Raw genomic sequence first — 22,000 nt, forward strand, 5'->3', positions numbered from 1 at the left:
CGGTGACATTACTACAGTAATCAGTGCTAAAAATACGCACTGTTACTGTAATAATGAAATCGGCAGGGAAGGGGTTAACACTGGATGTGATCAAGGGATTAAATGTGTTCCCTGTATGTGCTTTCTAACTGTTTTGGGGATGGATTTAACAGAAGCAGAGAGAGATCGGTGATTCAGCATAGCTGAATCACACAATCTTTCCCTGCCTCTCTGACAGGAGATCTGTCTTGCATTGTTTACATTCCAGACGGCTCTGCTGTCAGTATTGCCGAAGATCACGGGAGGCAGGCGGCGAAACCGCGTGCACATAATCACGTAGATGTACATGATTATGTGCAGCCGAGCCACCCTGCCTCAGTAAATCTGTGTGGGGCGGTCTGCAAGTGGTTAAAAGATAAAGAAGCTGTTAACTCAGTAAATGATGAAATCAGCTGCTTAAAGTTCTTAAACAACTGAGGGTAATGTCACTTTAATTTGACAATGTATTTGGTTTATGTACCTAAAGCTTTATTCATAATAGTTTCCCCAAATCCGCTGTGTGACAGGACTGAGTTGGGCTAGGTTCACATTAATGCTGCTGTTTGGCAGTTGTCTGGGGGAGCCGTTAATTCTTAATGACACCCCCACACATTGGAAAATGCAGCACATTTTCATTTGTGCTGAAATGCATGGTGACAAAGTACTACAAGGTTTCCATGTGGTTGTGGTTTTAGAAAAGGGTCAGGGACCTTTTCCCTCAGTAACAGCAGCCCAGTCAAATTAATGGGCTACTGCACCCACGCACACGTCACTGCCTTCACCTGCTTGCTTTCTTCCCATAGTGTATCCTGGTGCCATCTTTTCCCCAGGTATGCGACGCACACCCACACACCCAGCCATCCACATGATGTAAAACAAAATGTGGTTCATGGTTCAGTTCTGATGCTTATGTGCCCATGGTAGGTGCTTTTGAATCTGGATGTTTTTCAGCATGGACACCCTGACAGGTCTGCGGCTACACATCCTCATACCAAAAAAAACTGAGATGTACTGTGTGCTCTGACACCTTTCTTTCGGAGCTAGTATTAACATGGAATTAAGGTCGAGATCTAACTAACCTTAAAACTGCTCCCACCCTCCTCCTAACTCCTATTCTAACTACCCTGTAGAATGGAGATGTATATACTTACCTGTTCTGAGGACGCTCTGGTCCTATCACATGATCTCCCCAGAGGTCGCCTTCAGGGGAGAGGAGAGCGTGCAGACAACAGATGGAATGCCTGAGTGGTGATGTCACTATGGGACATCTGTTGTCGGCTGTCCCTCCTCTCCCCTGAAGCCGGCCGCTGGGAGCGGATCATGTGACCAGACCAAAGCATCCTGAGAATAGGTAAGTATAGGCATCTTCCTTCTACAGGGTAGTAAGAATAGGAGTTAAGAGGGGGTGGAAGCTGTATGAAACATGGATAGATCTAGCCTGCAGTTCCACTTAAAATTTTTCAGCAATGTGAGCTATAGTAGCTCTTCTATTGGATTGGGCCAGACACTACATGGACCAGCCTTCACTCCCCACATGCATCATTAAGCCTTGGCTGGCCATGACCCTGTCTCCGGTTTGGTTCACCAGTTTTCATTCCTTAGACCGCTATTTGTAGGTCCCGACTACTGCAGACCGGGAAATTTCCAAGAAGAGGTGCAGTTATGGGGATGCTTTAAGCCAGTCAGGGGTCCCCTGTGCTCCAAAAAACCTTGGTTGTGAAACAGTATTTTAACCACCGGAGGATTTTGCTGTCTTACGTCTGGGCCACTTTTTGCGATTCGGCACTGTGCGACTTTAACTGACAATTGTGTGGTCATGCAACGCCGTACCCAAACGCAATTTACGTCCTTTTTTTCCCACAAACAGAGCTTTCTTTTGGTGGTATTTGATCACCTGTGCAATTTTTACTTTTTGCGCTATAAACAAAAAAAAAGCGACAATTTTGCAAAAATAACAATATTTTTCAAATTTTTTTATATGAAATTCCCCCCCAAAAAAATGTAAAAATCAGAATTTTTTATCATTTTAGGCCAATTTGTTTTCTGCTACATATTTTTGGTAAAAAAAAACTGCAATAAGCGTATTTTGATTGGTTTGCACAAAAGTTATTGCGTTTACTAACTAAGGGAAAGATTTCTGTAGTTTTTGGTGTTTTTTTTTTTAACGAGTAATGGCGGCGATCTGCGATTTTTTTTTTTTTTGCGGGACTGTGACATTGTGGCGGACAGATCGGACCCTTGACTGACATTTTTGACACTTTTGGGGTTACCAGTGACATTACTACAGTAATCAGTGCTATAAATATGCACTGTTACTATAAAAATGACACTGGCAGGGAAGGGGTTAATTTTATTGGAGAGGGAGGGGTTAATGTATGCCTGGTGCTTACTGACATGTGTGGGGGGAGGTGACTGAGTGACACAAGGACAGATCGCAGGTTCAGCTATGCTGAACCCTGCAATCTGACCCTGCCTGTCACTTAGGAGATCCGCCCTCTTGTGTATACACAAGCGGGCGGATCTCCAGACTCGATTCCCCGATGATCGGGGAAGAGCAGCGGCGATCGTCGCTGCTCCTCCCCTGCCCCGACTCCCGCTGTGACTGAATACAGCGGGAGAGAGCCTCCGGCGGCGTGCGCGCGCCGCCAGGGGGAGTGTCTGCCGACGTAGGTCTACGTCGTCAGACCTACAAGAGCCACTTTGCCGCAGTACAGCTCTAGTGAGCAGACGGCAAGTGGTTAAAATGTTCCTTTGGGCACATTTTTTTATTTAGTTTTGGTAGAGAAGGGGCAAATTCCAGTCATGTGTATTTTTTTTTTTTGCTGCCCTTATCTTATTGAGGAGATTTCTCTTTAATTCTTGGCACAGGGATGCAACAGGAAGTGTGAGGAAATCTCTCCAAAGTGAGAGACATTCCTCTCATGAGCTGGGTATACACATTCTTTTTTTTTTTTTTTTTTTCTTTGTTCAGCTGGCGGATTACATCGTTACATAGTTAGTGAGGTTGAAAAAAGACACCAGTCCATCCAGTTCAACCAATGATGTGTGTGTGTGTGTTTGTCAATAGTGCATTGTATACCCCTGTATGTTGTGGTCCTTAAAGGTGCTCATCTAATCGTTTTTTTAAACTATCAATGCTCCCTGCTGACACCACTGCTTGTGGAAGAGAATTCCACATCCTTACCGCTCTGGCGGTAAAGAACCCTTTAGGCAGTTTAAGGTTAAACCACTTCTCTTCTAATTTTAGTGAATGGCCGTGTTACTTTTTCCCTTTTGCTAAAAAGTTTTTTCGCTATGCTAGGGTCACCAGTAGTGATTGACCGATATCGTTTTTTTAATGCCGATACCGATATTTTGTCAGCATCTGTCAGACTCAGTGGGTTGACACTGTCCACAGTCACTCCTGCTCCTCCAGATGTCCTGCGCCACCGCCGCTCTCAGTCCCTGGACCTCTCTCTGTCTCAGTAGGGCAGGGTCAGAGTCTGCATCTCCCACACTCCTCACACACCACGTTGAACTCTGCGCTTCTTTCCTGACAAATGCAACAGCACTATCTGCTGACCACAACACACAGAGACACTGGGTAGACCCAATGTTGGGCTATGAAAAAAATGGCTAGATCCCTGTATCAACCTAACAATGTGATGCAAAATCTCTCCCACTGCGCTACTGTATTCTGACAGGGGGGACTTACCAACCTTCCCCCCCCCCCCCCCTCGCCAGAATACACTGATCAGTGCTCACTCAGTGGTTGAATGCTGGTTTTCCAGTAAGAGCGTTGTGTTTGACAGAAGCTGGTCATTGTACTGGCTTTTTTTGAACAGGCAGCAGTAGACATATACCGAAAGTTGGCTAGTTGTGTACCAGGCTTTAGCCAGATATCACGGAATGGGTGTCACCATTAGAAGATTTCCTCTTATTGCCTGTTTGCTGGGTGAAAATGAATCACATTCCGGGTGACAATGGTCAACAGTACAAATAAAGAGGGTAAATCTCCACAGTAGGGGCACAGCTGGCAATAAAAGCCTGACATAAGTTCTAAATCCAAAACGCTGTTTTTAATTTAAGCTTTAGATGCACTTTATTAAATGTCTTGTACCTTTACTGTAAAAGGAGATTGTTGTATTGTTAAAATACGTAGCACAGTCTTCAAAGTTCACAAAAAAGGCCTTGTCCTGCTTCCATCTGCACATGGATTGCCTTGTGAGTCTCACTTGTTAAAGGATTTTGTGTTCCTCGCCGCGCAGCACAATCACCAGATGCTGGCAGAACCTGTTAGCTGTGCCTGTGCAATTCTTATCTTTTTAATACAATATAATTGGGGTGGAGAAGTACGGTAGATTTTTAATGCGGTTTAATGAAAGAAAATGTGCAGATTTTCTCTCGCCCTATAATTTGTCTCTGTTAGCAGCGTTCCTTTTTTATCCTGCCGTTCTGTGTGACCCAGGCCAGTTAAGCTGTGATCCTATTAAAATGTGTTTAGTTTCTGTGTGATCTGATAAGACCTTTTTTTTTTTTTTCTTTTTTTTTTTTTTTCTGCAGGGCTGCAGTTACATGGGTACCCATAGATTACAAAAAGCCTTATGAAACAAAAAGAAGGCCATTCAGGTTCACAAAATACCGTATTGCACTTTTATTTCTAAATAAACACTTAATTCAACCATTAATGTTCGTGTTAAGGCCGACCGAAAGCAGCTCAACAGCTTTCCACTAACAGTGTTGTGAATTGAAGTGTGCATGACTTAATATTCAGTCATAATGTGTGTGCGTTGTATTGTGTGCTAATGCATGCAGGTTTTTATGTGTGAAGGTCCCCATTTAGTTGATCTGTATGGGAAATGAAGGCCAACTGACCAAAACTGCAGGAGCTAGAATATCAATTTCTTGAAATGTGAACAAGTGCTGTGCCCATGCTGGTTCACTAAAACATCCAACTTCAACTTCAAGCTAAGTAGAAACCAGTTTTTGAAGCCTCACTTCAGGTTTACTATGACTTTAACCCCTTGCAGCCGGTGCCTCCTGGCCCTTTAAGTGGTTTAGGAGGTGGGGGTTATGATTATGTGACCGCCGTGATTGGCTGTCACAGCGGTCACATGATTGGAAAGCTACTAATTGCAAGCAGCGATCGTGAGCTTTCCATTGGCTGTCGGTAACTGTGTCGGGAGCGCACAGGGCGCACACTCTCTCGGCGCAGCTGCATTTTCACTATAGAACACAAATATTCCACCTGCTGAGAGGCCGCATATTTGCGTGAGGCCCGCTCCAATGAGTTAAATAGTTTGTTTGGACCAAGCTGGCCCATAGAATAATCTCCTTTACTAACAGAAGTGCCTGCTGTCAGGGCTGTATAAACTGTATGTATTATCAGTTACATACAGTATCCACCGCTTTGTTCCAGCAGTGGGATAGGGACTTTCTGTCCTATTCCTGGAGTAAAATCGAGTCAATTTGAGCACCACTTATAGGAAGGCTTGTATTTTATGACTGAATACAAGACTTGCTCTGATTGGTGGAAAGGTGGGCAGACGACGTCCCAATCTCCACCTCAGCCAATCAGAGGAAGTACTGTATTAATCGATCAAAGACAAGGTTTCCTAAAAATGGCTGAGCAGCGCTCAGACCAACTTGATTTTGTTCTGGTAACGGGACAGGAAGCCCCCATCCCACTACCGGAACACAGTGCTGTATACTGTATGTAGCTGATGCTAAATACAGTTTATACAGTACTGACAGCAGGCACATCTATTTATAAGAAAAACGGGTTGTTTTGGGCCAACGTTTCCATTTTTTTTTTCTTTTTTTAGAAAAGAAGAAGCAAGGGACTCTCCAAGATCAGCAAAGACAGAAATAAAAAATATTTTCTTTCGTAGAGTAGCGAAAGTCTAGAACCCCAGTGATATTTGTATTTCTGTCTGTGCCCCTGTTGCAGATTGAAACAGCTGTAAGCAGGACAGGAATTGAGGGAAAATCTCTTTAATAAAGTCCTAGATAGCAGTAAAAACCTGACGCCAAGTATAACCCCCCCCCCCCCCCAATCCACAAATACATTGCCTTGTAAACGATCACCTTGTAAAACAACCTATTTAGTTTAAAATATAAATGAAAGGCAAAACATTTGTGTTTTTAAAAAAAAAAAAAACATTATACAGTAAATGCAATTTTCCCTTTTTTGTAAGTGATCACATTCACTCTGTTCTCAAGAGCTGGGGGAGGAGAAACAGAAGTACACTAAACTTCCCAGTTAAAAAAGCTATGCAGAGTATTAGGACCCCATAGATATAATATGCCCATCCATAGAGAGCTATTCCTCATTATAATATTCCAGCTTTGGGAAACTGGTTTTGGGCATTACCGATGCTCACTCCCCTCCCCCTTACCTTACCTCTCTTTCCCTCCTTCTTATTTTGAACATCATTCTTTTCTCTTTCCTTCTCTCTTATTTCCTTGTTACAGATCATGCTGTTTAGGCAGACTTGATCTTTTGATCTGCTTATCGTTCCACGGCATGCAACAAATTTACCAAGCTCATTGATACTAAGGGCTCTTTCACACGGAGCGGACCGTATTGCGATCCGCTCCGGCACTTTTTTTTTTTACGGACACGGATGACACTTGTGTCATCCGGTCCGTATGTCCGCATATCATCCCATCCGTTTGCGGATGATATACGGACATAATGTATGTCAATGCAATTGCGAATGTCAGCGGATGACACCGCTGACATCCGATTTACCGTCCTTTCCGTTTTTTAAACGGAAGAAAAAATAGGGTTCTGTTACGTTCCAAAAAAAGGGAACCGAACTGAAAGGACGAAAATTGCATGTCAGCGATTGGTCATCCGCTGACATCCGCAATGCCATTGACATACATTACATCCGTATATCATCCGCCAAAAAATAGGATGATATACGGACATTCGGAACGCCCATGTGAAAGAGCCCTTATACTGTTGGATGTTTTTATATTCTCAACAGCTACGTTCCAGCTGTCTAACATCTTTTTGACAACTTCAAGAAGTTTTTTTATGCTATGTTTTGTAACTTAAATGTTCAAGAAAACTCTATAGAAAGAGAAAACGCTATGCAGTGGGGGCATGTCAGGATAAGTCTGATCATTAGAGGAGAGCAGGGTGAGTGCCCAGCATAGCTAGATAACTGACCACACTGTGCTTTCCTGCTTAGTGTGGTCATTTTTAATAGGAAAGCAGAGGGACTGGCAGGAACACCAGGGATTTCACACGAAGGAAGCAATACAAAGCGAATAGGATACATTTTTATACAAGTACATGGTACAGCAAGCACATATCAAGGATATGAAGTGTTGGGTTTACATACTCTTTCAAATACAGTTTAAATGATGCAGTACCAGCTTGCTTTTAAAAGTATGAATTATGGTGTTTTTTTTTTTTTTTTTTCTGAAGATTTTGCATATGACCTTTATTATTATATGGTTGCACCTTTCAAGTGAATATTGTTGATAAATCCTCAAAGCGCTGTAGGAAAAGACCGTTAGCTTGCACGTAGGAGAAAATTTGCTGTGTGAAGATTTGTTATGAAGAAACAGCAGTGCATGTTAGGCAGAGCAACCAAAACAATTTGTCAATTACCTCAACCCTTCCTGTTAATGAGGTGACATTAATGTGGCTTAAAAGTCAAAAATTGATTTCATTTCTGCCGCTCCAATCTGCTGTCTATATTTCACATATTCACTGCAATTGAGATTAAACAAAGACATTGGTAACTGCCCCTGAGCACCTGAGGTCATGCATATTGCAACCCCACTGCTCTGGAACTTTAGGTTTATTTGTGAATTTCATTATATGATCATGAATGGAACATATGTTGCTTTGGTGTTTCCATTAACCAAAAGATGTCATGCGGGAGGTTGACTTGAAGTAGTAAATAGTTGGCGCTGGAACCTTTGGTAGATATACTTGGGTACTAATAATTGTATTACCTGTGGTATCCCAATGGACTATAAAGGTAATGAGTGGGCTGCTCTCATGAACCAAGGAACTGGACTGGGACTATAGAAATTATGTTTGAGTGTGAAAACTGAAGAATCCCACAAAGGTTTAGAATCTGAAATTAGTTTTTTTTGCAAACATTTTGCTGATGGTAAAGCCAACATGTTTCGGGGACCTTACATTGCGCCTTCATCAAGTCTAAAATATAATGTGAAAATTTAAAATCATAACCTCATTGGATTAAACTAGGTAGGATGATGACGACAGGGCCACTCTTAGAGCAAATGTTGGCTGGTTCATCAGGAACCGACTGAAATTTGTATAGCATATGGCCAGTTTTAGAAGGGACAGTGCTGGTGTTGGATTATTTAATGGCTTCTAAAGCAGACCTACAATAATTTGCAGACATAGTTTGGTCACCCTCAAAGTTCAAGTTAGGCATCAAAGGGTGGGCTCCAATCAGGAAGAGGGTTGTGAGACCTCTTTCCCGATTGGCCACAAGGAGAAGCGATCTTACTGGCCAGGAAGGAGGAGGAGACACAAGGCAGCAGCTCAGCCATCCAGGACTCCCCGGCTCGGACAGGAGGAGGTAAGGAGGCAGGCCGGCCGGCTGGCCGTTCAGGGGGGCTCCCCCAGATTTCCTCCCGAATTGGTTTGCCGCAATCCCTTTGAACAACCGAGTACCAGCCGCCCCTGCATACAGCATTTTTAGTAAGATTTTCCACTGGGAAGAGACCTTTAAGGTTTACACAAGGGATTACAGCACAGTATCAGTCATCATTACATAAGTGAGAAATGGAGACCATAGAGCTCTCAAGCGACTTTGAAGACCAATGGTATACTAGACCATACAGCACTTGTCCCCCTCTGTGTGTAGACTGCTTCCTTGTCTGTATGAGGATGAGGATAAAACACCCCGAAGCCTGATGCTAAGCTGTCAGATGTGCATGTTTTAGTGTAGAGGTCTTGTCATGTACTTTCAGAAATCCTTGTAGAATAGAGAAAATTCATTATTGATTTCTCTGAGCAAATACATGAAATCATGTATTTACCGCTATGTGAACAGACTGTGGTTATTCTACATACTTGACCCTTTAATAGTTCAATATTATGATCAATACTCTATTCTTAGACTAAAACAGTCTTCTTTCTTCCACTAGGCACCAGTGCAGAGCTGCTCGAAGGGATCTGTGTTCAGAGGACTGTGTTATACAGGTGAGTGAGATGTACCTAATGGGCAAACAGGTTAATGTTTTCATGGAATTCTACAGTCTACCCTGGTGTGTTTATTTAGTCCTTAGTATGGTATGGACAACATTTTAATGGGTTAGACAATCTTTGGACCAAAGTGTAAGAATGGCATATTAATCCATCAGTCCTAGCGTCAAAGTATAATAATTATGTAATAATTAATACTTGCTAGGACTGTGTACTAAGGACAGTGACATTATAATGGGTCAGTCCTTCCGAGAGCCAGAGTGTAATAATAACAGTGATGTAACTATGGCTTGGTCTCTCTTCGGATCAGAGTGTAATATTGCCAATAATGAGGAAATAGGTCAGTCACTTCTAGGACAAAAGTGTAATAAGGACTGTGACCCTGTAATAAATTAGTCCATCCTAGGGCCAAACTGTAGCAAGGACAGTGACATGATAATGAGCCAGTTCCTTTTAGGACCAGAGTGTAATAATGACCGTAACATAACAGGCCAGTGCTTCCTAGGACCAGAGTGTAACAATACCAATACTGATGTGATAATTATTTAGTTCCTCTTAGGATCAGTGTGTATTAATGCCAGTGATATGATAATGGGTCAGTAATATTATACTGCCTGACTATGTCATACTTGTGCATCTTACATTCTGATTGGTTATTGTTGTGCAAACCATCTTGTAGCCATTTCTTTCCCAGCTGTTCTACATTCTTCAGGCTTGCAATATAAGTTTGTTTCACGTCCGTGTTAGATGTTAGAGGAAGATGTTGAACCTTCTGAAACGTGTGTCACCTGTACATTGAACTCCTAATTATCTGAACTCTATTGAACAGGATTTATATTCATTGAAGTAGAGTGTAATAATGACGAGTGAGTGAATTAAGCACTTCAAGACCGGAAGATTTAACCCCCTACAGCAGGGGTGTCAAACTCTAATTTAATCGCGGGCCGCATCAGCATTATGATTGCCCTCAAAAGGGCCGGTTGTATCTGTAAGACTAGATGTCAAGGGCATCCCCTACCCTTACATAAGACGTCAAAAGCCTCTCTACCATCACAAGTTGAGTCCCCTACCCTCCCTTACATCACAGTGCACCTCCCTTAGCTTGTGGTGCTGCTGGGAAGAAGCTGGAGGCATTGCTGGAAAGCAGAAAGTATAAGGTCTGGAGGAGGACTGGAGCTCTCCTGCAGCTACAGGAGAGGTGCGAGGGCCACATAAAATGGCCTGGAGGGCCGCATTCGGCCCACGGGGCTTGTGTTTGACACCTGTGCCCTACAGTAATCAGTGCTAAAAATATGCACTGTTACTGTAATAATGACACTGGCAGGGAAGGGGTTAAAGGTATCCAGAAATGAAAATAGTGATGCTGAGCACCCTGCTCCTGCGCTCAGAACTAGGTCCTCAGGCTGCCTCTATCCCGGAACTCACACTTGGCATCCACTATGGCTAAGCTTTGCTGCCCTCTACGACCGGGGTGGTCAACAACACTGCAAATACAAACACAAATAAAGGGCGCACCAGCCTAGCGCATTATCCTCAGCGGGCTTTTAATAGCATAAGTTTAAAATCAACTACTCACAAACATGCGTAATAGACCAGCATATCAATTCCAAGGAGCAGCATCATTTGAAAAGTCCAATGTCTCGTGAAGACCGAGGGCTGACGCGTTTCGAGGCCGAGGCCGGGCCTCTTCCTCAGAGCCTGAAGGCCACGACTGAGTCCATGGTTTAAATACAGTGAACAAGGCCCCACATGACCCTTGAGATTGTGGGAGGAGATACCGCCCTTGTGGTATGCCTCATGCTTACTGACGTGTGGGGGGTTCTGTGTGACATACCACAAGATACCGCCCTTGTGGTATGCCTCATGCTTACTGATGTGTGGGGGGGTTCTGTGTGACACAGACAGAAATCGCAGGTTCAGCTATGCTGAATCCTGTGATCTCTCCCTGTCTGTCACAGAGAAGATCCGCCTGGATTGTTTACATAAGCATGCGGATTTTCTCACACTTTCCCCGACGATCGGGGAAGAGAGGCGGCAGTTGCCACCTCTCCTCCTCCGGCCCGACTCACGCTGTGTCTAAACACCGCCGAGATCACTAGAAGTCCAGCGACGTAGGTCTACATCGCTGGACCCAGGGGAGCCGACCTGCCGCAGTAATATTATTGTGAGCGGTCGGCAAGTGGTTAATGACGACTTAGTACAAGAGTGTAATAATGATAGTGACATTATAAGGTAAAATCCCTCCTAGAACCAATCTAATCTAACATAAATATATATAGTATTTGACACCTTTGACACTTTCTCTAGCTTTCTAACTGAAAGTCCAAACCTTGGTAAAGGAACAGGGCTGGAGGAAGAGTCCGCAGGAGCCTGGGATTGCAGGAAACCACAATAAATGCACATTGTTCCCTGAAAATATATGTACTCCTATGTTTTAGAAAGGGTGGACTTTAAAGCTGAACACAAATTACTACAAATGAAGTGTGTGCCATCTGTAAAACACAGATGATAGTGGGTCACTCACTCTTCATCTCCTCTTTGTACATAAGCAAGGCATTCTGTCATTGGAGGAGGGGAGATTGTAATGTTCACATGCACCTCCTCCATTCACAGAACACTGTGAAAAGAATGCAAGATTTTTTCTGAATAGAGGAGGTGCAGAGCGAGATTCAGTCTATCATTTGTGTACTCCAGCTGAAAATGCAGGTCTTAGCACCAGATGTTTGGCACTTACTAGACTGTACAGGCTGATTAAAGGTATTCATTTTTCAAATGCAGCAGCCACACATGGCACACACTTCATTAGCAGTAAATCATTTTTTAAAATGCATATGTCCACTGTTTGTTTTTGGTCAGAGATCAGCTTTAAATTTAACTCCAAATACACTCTCTTTAGGGAATTCCAGATTAAAGGGATAATAAAGTGACCTTTCCCCATCAACAATTAGAAACTCTTCCGCAGTTGTTGGCAGCTGATTTGCAGCTTTAAAGTGGTTGTAACCCTAAAAGAAATGACCCTGATCCCTCAAAGCAGGATACACAGCATAGTGCTTGTGCTGTATCATCTGTCCCTAGAAGATGGGGTTTTTTGTGTGCCCAAAAGGTAAACACTATGTATCATGACTGAAAACAATGCATTTTTATTGTTGCATACAAGAAATGTTAAAATAGCAAAACATATGTTTTACATAAAAGTATGTCATGTTCTACATATCACCATATAGTGCAATGGTTTGAGTATTGGGTAATCCCACAAGCTTCAGATCAACGCATTTCACCCAGAATGCAGGTTTCTTCAGGATCCTATTTTTCAATATGTGTAAACCTTATAGCAGATAAACAATACAAGGAAAATATAAATTTGAAGTGTATCCATACAACTGTTATTACATATACAAATATTTTTTCTTGTAATACACCAAGTGTGAGGAAAGAAGGAAAAACAAGTAGTCCTCATATCAAAAATATACAACTTAGATGAAAAAAAAAAAGGAGACAGGGGGGAGGGAAAAGGTGTGTGAAGAACCATCCTGAGTCAGCATATTGGGTGGGCAGAAGGCTGGAGGAAAAAGAAGGAACAATGCGGCTGATAATTCTTACCTCTAAAACCTCATCCACAAGAAATGTACAATAAGGTGTATTGTAAAGATCTATCCTGAAGGATCTATAAGCTTCTGATCTAAGGTCAAACATCAATCTATAGTATTGGATCAGAAATTGTAGGTGAAGTAGTCATCAACAAAGTAGACATCTAATGAGCATTAATAATAAACAAAAATTTGAAACTGAAAAGTGGAATGCTGATACAAATAAATACCCCAGTGCGCAAACCCAAAATATCTACAAGATAAAAATTCTCTAAATATTAAAAAAATTATAGATTAAAAAGTGTATAAACACTAACAGCCATCCACTTAAAAAATAAGTAAATAAAATAAAAATAAAATTTCAATTGTCACGTCAATTGTGTGTATATATATATATATATATATATATATATATATATATACACACACACACACACATCCACAAAGGTATAAATATACCAAGAAAAAAGTATAAAAGTAAACCAAACCTGTGCACAAATAAAACTAACCACAATGTAATCACACTAAAATAGTGTTAGCAAACCATATAAGTGCTCAACTTGCCAAATCAGTAAGGGAAGACAATAAACAGACCCAGAAGGTGCCACACACAAAAGAAGAAAAAAAAGGGGGAAACTTTAAAATTAATTTATTAACATTTAAATATATAAAATCTATTGCACTTGTATCCTTCTTTCCTTACCCTTTCTTAATTCAATGGGAAAACATGATTAGGGACACAATATACCTACAGATTAGGAATTAACATCAAAATATTACAGACCAATATTTAAAAAAAAAAAAAAAAAAAAACACAAAAAGGAAAAGCGTACAGTGTACACAAATGTAGGATGATTGTAATAGGGAACTGGAGTAATGTAATGTACAAGAGAGATAAAAGGGAGGGGGACTCTGTCTATCTATTAAGGAACAGGGCAAAACTTAATTTGTCATTTTAAGCCAGGTTTTTTGCATGCATTTAAATAAAAAATCCAACAGCATTCACATTGTAATATAATTTTATCAAAATGTAGCCCATGTGGATGTGGGTGAATACGTTCTAGCGTGAAGAACTTCAAGTCCTGAAATCTGTATCCATGGCATTGGGCAAAGTGATGAGCTATAGGACTTTCCAAGTCACCCCCTTTCGCATATCCAATATGATTATGTATCCGTTCCCATAGTCTCCGTTTGGTTTTACCTACATAAAAGGCTTGACATGTGCATTCATTATGCTATGCCTACTGTTTGGCTAGATACAAAGTGTAGAGGGGAAAATTTCTTACGGTTTGGTAAAGTTTGAGAGAGCTTATCTGCTATGTACTGACAATAGCTGCAGTTTCACTCAATTTGGGGTCAACAAATTCTTTTAACACCTCATCCTCAGCTAAGAAGTGCCAATGTCTCTTAAGGATTTTTCTTATCTGCTCAGATTGTACATTAAGTGCCGGTTCACACATATGCAATGTCAGATGTTGCATTTTATTCGCACCACACTGCTATGCAAATCACATGCGATGTCTTGTGCATTGGGAATTCAGCCATACATATTGTATGGCTGAATTTGCATCGCATTCGGTCCAAAGTCGCACAGGACCCTTTTTTTGGTCCGCACCAGAATCGGATCACATGGGTGTTCACACCTATGCGATCCGATTCATGTCGGAATTGGCAGTTCGCACTGCGATATGCAAACTGATCTGGGGGTGTCGCAGTTGGTTTGCAATAAAGGTTAGTGGCTAAAATATTATTATATATTATATACAGTTAGATCCAAAAAAGAAACTTGTTGAGTATCGTAAATAGAGGTAAACTGTAAATTAAATGTGTTCTTATTAAGTTCCTGAACAAATTCCCTCAAGAGATCACCGATGCCAGACCAGAGAATAAAGATGTTGTCAATATATGTGACAGAGATAACAAGACATTGACTCAGAAGAAAATACCCAATGCTCCCACCCCCCCCCCCCCAAGTACAGGTCGGCATACGATGAGGCACATTTAGTCCCCATCGCTACCCCCTGCACCTGGGGATAGTGGGAGCCTTTAAAAACAAAAACATTATGCGTTAGGATAAAATACAAGATATCGACAACAAACCTATTGAAATTTCACTGCTTTAAGGCCCTTTCATTTAGAAATGTTTCGATAATTTTAATGCCGGTGTACGTGTGGAATATTGGAGTACAGGGCTTCCACATCAAAGGATACTAGAATGGTTTCTGGTGGGACCTCGATCCCATCCAAGGCCATAAGCATGTGCATTGTATCCTTCAAATAAGAAGGAAGGGATTCAACGTGAGGTCTTAAATATGTGTCAACAAAGGAACTAGCATTCTGTGAAGGACTGTTAATGCCAGATACAATTGGGCGCCCTGGAGGATTTAACAAACATTTATGCACTTTAGGAAGTGCATAGAATGTTGGAGAGAGAGGTTCTTCAGTCTTAAAAAAGTCTTGTAAGTCCTCAGTTATTGTACCCGAGATAAAATATTGATCAATGAGCAGAAAAAATTCTCATTGGTTTCCTCCTTTTTATACCAAGTCCTATACTGTAATTATCTCTTACACATATCAATATACTGTGGGTCATTCATCACAACTACATTACCACCTTTATCTGCAGGTTTTATAACAATATCATTAATTTTTTTTCAAGCTTAATAGAGCTTGGTTTTCATTGGGGGGAAGATTGCCCTGGCTTTTTTGCATGTTTCATGTGTTGGATTTCATGGGTGAACATGTGCTGGATTTCATGGGTGACCATTTGTATAAAAAGGTCAACTTTTGGGTTTGTCTGAAACATGGAAATCTCCAGTAGATTTTCTTTTAAATTTGTTGGGCTCACTTGCAGATTGCGTGTGACTTTGATCAGAATGAGGTACAAGGACAGAGCCCTCTATATCATCATATGGACCTGATTCTGCCTCTAATTCTGTTAATATTTTCATGCAAAAAGGAGTCCCAACCAAGTATTTAGTGCATACAATACTGTATATGGACATACTTTTCAGTAAGCCAACATTTCTGTATTAAAATCCTTTTTTTTTTTATTAGTCTTATGTAATATTTTAATTTTCTGAGGTACTGAATTTTGGGTTTTCACTAGCTGTAAGCCGCAAGCATCAAAATTAAAATAAAGAAATGCTTGAAATATATCTCTCTGTGTGTAATGCATCTATGTAAAATATATGAGTTTAACTTTTTGAATTGAACTACTAAAATAAATTACCTTTTTGATGATATTCTAATTTTATGAGCTGCACCTGTATTTGTCAGTTCCAACCTGACTAGAGTCCTCCTATTAACCACTTGCCGACCGCCGCAAGTACATATACTGCGGCGGTCAGCCCCTCACAGGCAAAGTGACGTACCGGTACGTCACTAGCCTGTGAGGCTCTGGGGAGCGAGCGCGCGCCGCCAGAGGCGCGCTCCCGCTCGGTCACGGACCCCCCGCGCGTGACACGATGTAAACAAGCCGCCTGTCATTCTCCCCTGTGTAGGAACAGTGATCATACGGTTCTACTATGTAGGACCGTTGATCATTGTTCCTACACCTCAAGCCACAGCCAATCACAGTTAGAATCACTTCCCTAGGGACACACACCACCCCTCCCTCTCAAAAAAAGTTAACCCCTTCACTACCAGTGTCATTTTACAGTAACAGTGCATATGTATAGCACTGATTACTGTAGTAATGTCACTGGTAACCCCAAAAGTGTCAAAAATGTCAGTCAAGGGTCCGCTCTGTCCGCCCCAATGTCGCAGTCCCGCAAAAAAAATCTCAGATCGCCGCCATTACGCGTTAAAAAAAAAAACAACAAAAATGACAAAAATCTTTCCCTTTGTTAGTAAACGCAATAACTTTTGCGCAAACCAATCAAAATACGCTTTGTATATGTAGCATAAAACAAATTGGCCAAAAATGTTAAAAAATTTTGATTTTTACTTTTTTTTGGGGGGGAATTTCATATAAAAAAATGAGAAAAATATTGTTGTTTTTGCAAAATTTACGCTCTTTTTTTTGTTTATAGCACATGATCAAAAAATCGCACAGGTGATCAAATACCACCAAAAGAAAGCTCTGTTTGTGGGAAAAAAAGGACGTCAAATTAGTTTAGGTACAGCGTTGCACGACCGCGCAATTGTCCGTTAAAGTCACGCAGGGCCGAATCGCAAAATACCCCCTGGTCAGGAAGGGGGTAAAATCTTCTGGGGCTTAAGTGGTTAAGGATCAGTCTACCTAAAAGTTATATGTCACATCTGGGTAGAGTTTGCCAAGTTGAGCCTTTTGCTGGCTTCTATATGTCCTAGGGTCTCTGGTGCTGACATATTTGGTCGCTGTTCCTGATTCTCTTCCCCCTTGCTACTTTGACTACTCCTGTTTCAGCATAAAGATTCTATTTGTTCCCTCTACTCTTGCTGCATTCTCCTTGAAATCTGCGAAGGAAATTGGAATTTTGCTTTTATTGTCAGCTAAGGTTTGTAGAATTAGGAAGTATTATTAATCTCACTAATTTAGCCCCTGAGACCCTTATTATTGATATCACCAATTTAACTCCTGAGACCCTTAATATTGATCTTACCCATTTAGCACCCGGGACACATAATATTGATCTCACCAATGGAGCCCCTAAGACCCTTATTATTGATCTTACCAATTTAGCAACTGAAACCTGTATTATTGATCTCACCAATGAAGCCCATGAGACCCATATTATTGATCTCACCAGTGGAGCCCCTGAGACCCATAATATTGATCCCACCAATTTAGCCACTGAGACCCATATTATTGATCTCACCAATGTAGCCCCTTAAATTCATAAGATGTATTTAGGCAACTTAGCTCTGATGTACTGTAGTTTTCCAGCATCTACCATATCAGTCTTGGGTGGACAGCACATTTATTAAATGGGAACAGATCTCCTTGAAAGGGTGAATCATATTGCAGAGCAAGCTACATTTTTGGGAGTATTTTATGTTGCAGATATTTATCTAAGGATATTTAAATCTGGAAAAAGGTCACATTTAGCATTTTCTGCTGAGTGTTTTCTCTACCGTTGTATCCTGGGATCTCATCCACTCTGCAGATGTTTCCTGCAGATTTTCTGCTTTCCTCTCGTGTGCTAATTTTAAGGAATTACTGTATCTGAATTATATTTTTAACAACCTTGGTGTATTGACACAACAGTGATGTTGGTCTGTTGGCTGCAGTTCCCTCATCTGTTACATGCTTCTTCTTTATGACTCTTGGTATTTGCTGTATTGTAGGTCAATAAGACATGGAATGTCTGTGCATTACGTTAGGATTGCCACCTGGCCGGTGAGGCCTGGTAGTAAAAATGAGGTTTGTTGCCAATGCTACAAACACACATGATCAAGGTCAACCTTTTTGTTTTACTCCATTTTACGCTTACATCCTCAAAACATAGAATGAGCCTTGTAAGCTTTGACATGAGAATTGGGGTTTTTGTTAATCCATCATTAGGTTCAGACACAGTGTTGTGCTAGGCCCTTTAAATATGCTGACCAAATGGGAGACATTGTAACCTAAAACTGTATCTATTCCACAAAAAATTAAAATATTGCAGCTTACCAGTGATTAAATGGCTGCATTAATTTTCTTTTTTTTTTAAAGCAAATTGTATTTTATTTTTACCTGGAAATGATGCAAGTAAAACACTTCCAGTCCTAGGATGGACTCACTTACTCATCCTTCTATATCGGGACAGAAACAGAGTTACGATAGGATTACAGAACTCCTCCCATTTCCTATTCTCCATATGATAGAGAAATGCAGTTCTGTAGTTCTCAGGGAACAATATGAATGATAACCGCACTGGAAGAGAGCCCAAGAAGTTATACTTTCACTAGATTTTTTTGGGCAAGATCAATGTTTTTTTTTTTTTCAACCAAAACCGCTATAACAGAATGCTTTTGTTACTATATAACAGAAAAATTTACTAGTAAGGTTAAGGGCCAGTTAAAATGAAGTCTCTGATGTGTGGTGAGAAAGCTTTGGTGCTGCTGCACTAGAAACAGTTCATCACATGGCAACCTTACTTTTTTATTTTTAACTTTAGTGAAATGGCAAAAAGTTACACTTCTTTCATTTTTATTGACAGAATTGCAGTGGATTGTATCGCTCCATGCTGTGCTGGAAAGAAGTACTGCATAATATACTTTTTACAGTGCACATCTCTGCATGGCAGTGGTGTGAACAGAGCTGCTTTTAAACTCTGTCTTGCATTTCGACAGCACCAAGTAAGGCTGCCCAGCGCAGTCCCAATGGACCTGGTGTGGATGGACCCTTACACTTTAAGTGATCCCCGTCATGGGATAAGTACATGGGCTGCTACTGTGACCTGTGTTTAGCCTGACTGTGTCCTAATTCCAGTACTCTTGAGTCTAAGGTAGGTCATACACGGTGCACATTTCTTTCCTGGAATAATTCCCTGATCAACACCGGCAGTGCTGACATGAATATCAGCAATTGTCTTCTCTGGCGGGGGAAGCTGTCTCTGCTGGGAGAGTACAGTGATTATCACTAGCGGCTATAGCGGCTATAGCAGCCTCTTCCAATAGTTGTAAGTAAATCCAGAAGGCTGGTTGTACCCAAATTTATCAATCGATCAATTTGGTACCTTCAGCCTGCCCATTTAACGGTTCAAATTGGCACTGTGTATGGCCAGACTAAAGCTGCCCATAAATAGATCAAAATTTGTCTGGTTCAGCAGAGACTGGCCAAATTTCATTCCATCTATTGCCATTCCTGCTCAATGGAATTTGATCCAATGATCGACTTTTGTTGAACCGGACTGTTGGAAAACTTTTGTTGAATGGCAGCTCGCAGCCACTGATCAAGGCATTCTGACAGTGGAACATTCCCTGCTGCCAGAATACAATGACATAGCAGGGAGGATTCCTCCATCCTCCTTGCATGTGTGTGTGTGTGTGTAGCACTGTCCCCGTAGGATTTGCTGTATGATGACTTGTTGGGCCTCTTCTGATTACCAGCACACAATCACTTAGGGTACAGTTCACACATCCCTCCTTACTCCCAATGGCTCATCATCACTCATTAAACAGTGCAGGGGTATTGGTTTTTTAATGTTTATTTTGGAACTTGGATGGGAGAAGGGAACAGTGGGATACTCCAACTGTAACTATTCACATTGGATAAAGACAACTCTCACTTGGCCTCACCAGGTTGCTTGTGGAAGCAGCTGCACTGCTTAACCCATACTGGCACATGTATGGAAAGGGTCAAGTCTCCTTTGTCTTTCTCGCCAGCAATAGACTTGGTGAACTACATTCTCTTCAGGACACTCACTAGCATCCCCTTTACTGACACCCATCCACTAACTCTTCTAGCTGCAGGGGTGGCCTCCTCAGGTCAGGTTCCTTGAGACAGATTTGTACTCACTGTAGTGCAGAATCCGATCCTCCGGTGTCTCCCCTTTCATTTAACTTCACAGCACCACAGTTATTTTCCTCTCTAGCTCTCTCTAGGCCCTCAGGTCAACTACCTGAGGCCGCATGGCACCTCTACAGAGAAGGAAGCAGCCGCCCCCTCCCTCTGGGATGCTGCTATCCAACCGAAAGTCCCCGAGAACATGTGCTCCTGGCTTTTATACAGTATCCCAGCATGCAATGAGGCACTTTCCTCTGCCAAATAACCCAGGCTGTATCAAACACCTGTGCACTAATTTGTCAGGTTTCCTCCCACTGTCCAATATGCCTCCCTATTGGACCAGTGTGAAACACTCTGCAGACAGAATCAGTTGCATCTGAGCACACTGAGCTGAACTCACTAACAGATCCTGCTCTCTGGTAGTTAGAGAACAGTATAGATTTACCTGCAATCCCTCTGGTAAGCAGACACGATTCAAAACTATACTTTCTCTAGCACCTACCTAGGAGGGTACTACATCTGGATGTGGGAATCCATTGTTCCTTTTTTCTTTTTTTTTCTTTTTTTTCAATGATCTGGCTAATCAAAAAAAAAAAAAACTGTCTATGGCCAGCCTAAGACCTGACACAAGGACACAGTAAACAAGTGCAAGAAAGGCTTCAGGATTCCTTTTCTCTATACCTATTCTGGATCAGTGAGTCAGCAAGGATTGAAGTCAATTGAGCTGATTTACTGAAGGGTTTGAGAATGTTTACACAATAAATTGTGAATATTCACTTCAATTATCCAATCATGTGTAGATGAAATGCATAAATAGAAGTTTGCTTTTCACATTGTTGGATAATTGAAGTGATTCTTCACACGATTTATTGAGTGAACATTCCTAATTCCTTTAGTAAATCAGCCTTATGCGGCAGCATGACAACCAAGCGATTAGTATTTTTAGGAGTGTTCAGCAATGGCAGCCTCCAAGTTTATAGCATAACTGATTCCTTTAAAGAGGCCCAGTCATTCTTTTCAAACACATTTTTGAAGTACGGCTTTAGAAAATACATTTTTATTACCCATCAATATTACATTGATTACATTCTCTTTGCTCTGAGTTATCGGTGTTGCCTCTTTAGCATCTGTGTCTTCCCTGCTGTAGCCCCCTACCCAAGCTCTGTATGCTCAGCTCCAGCAGAAGAGAAATAATGGCATCTGACACACCCAGAAGATCCTAGCCTCTAACTCTGCAAAAGATACAAGGCTGGATTCATCAGAGGCACACATGGAAATTTTGTTGGGGCCAGTGTCGACAGGTTTTCAATTCTCAAAAATGACTATAATAATGCAACACCTGCATCATTCCAGGCAGCGGCATGTTATACATAGTTACTTTGTTCCAGCTTGGACTAATGTAACTACGTATATGACATACCTGAAAGATGCCACTGGAAGCTGCATATCACTGAAGTAGACACTGCCACTCCAGTGATCTCCACTCGCTTCCAGGTCCCACACCAAGGAGTTGATCCTCCTGCATTATGAATGCAGGAGGTTGGCCCCGTAGCACAGGAGCCATTCAGAGAATGCTTTGTATTTTTCTAAAAGCATGCAAATCCTTCCCTAATTGGATAAAGTAGAGAGGTGGAGCAGTGACATCACGCTCTTTTCCTCATCCAATCAGAGAGATCGTGTTGCATTCATTCAGAAGATGCCAAGTATTTGGGCGGCCAACATCCTGTATTCTTAAGGTATTAGACTGGCTGTTCAGTATAGGACCCGGAAGCAAATGGAGATCACTGAAATAGCGAT

At 41.6% G+C, this 22,000-nt stretch overlaps 1 protein-coding gene across 1 annotated transcript in view; it reads left to right on the forward strand.

The window, feature by feature from the left end:
• LOC309559727 (leucine-rich repeat and fibronectin type III domain-containing protein 1-like protein) overlaps window positions 1-22,000 on the forward strand; it is a 947,847-nt gene that overhangs the window by 582,850 nt on the left and 342,997 nt on the right. The window contains 1 exon segment of the mRNA XM_082263145.1: window positions 9,145-9,199. The gene's annotated coding sequence lies outside the window, so the exon portion shown is untranslated.

Source organism: Pelophylax lessonae (genome assembly GCF_965119305.1).
Source record: "Pelophylax lessonae genome assembly, chromosome: 7".
NCBI lineage: Eukaryota > Metazoa > Chordata > Amphibia > Anura > Ranidae > Pelophylax > Pelophylax lessonae.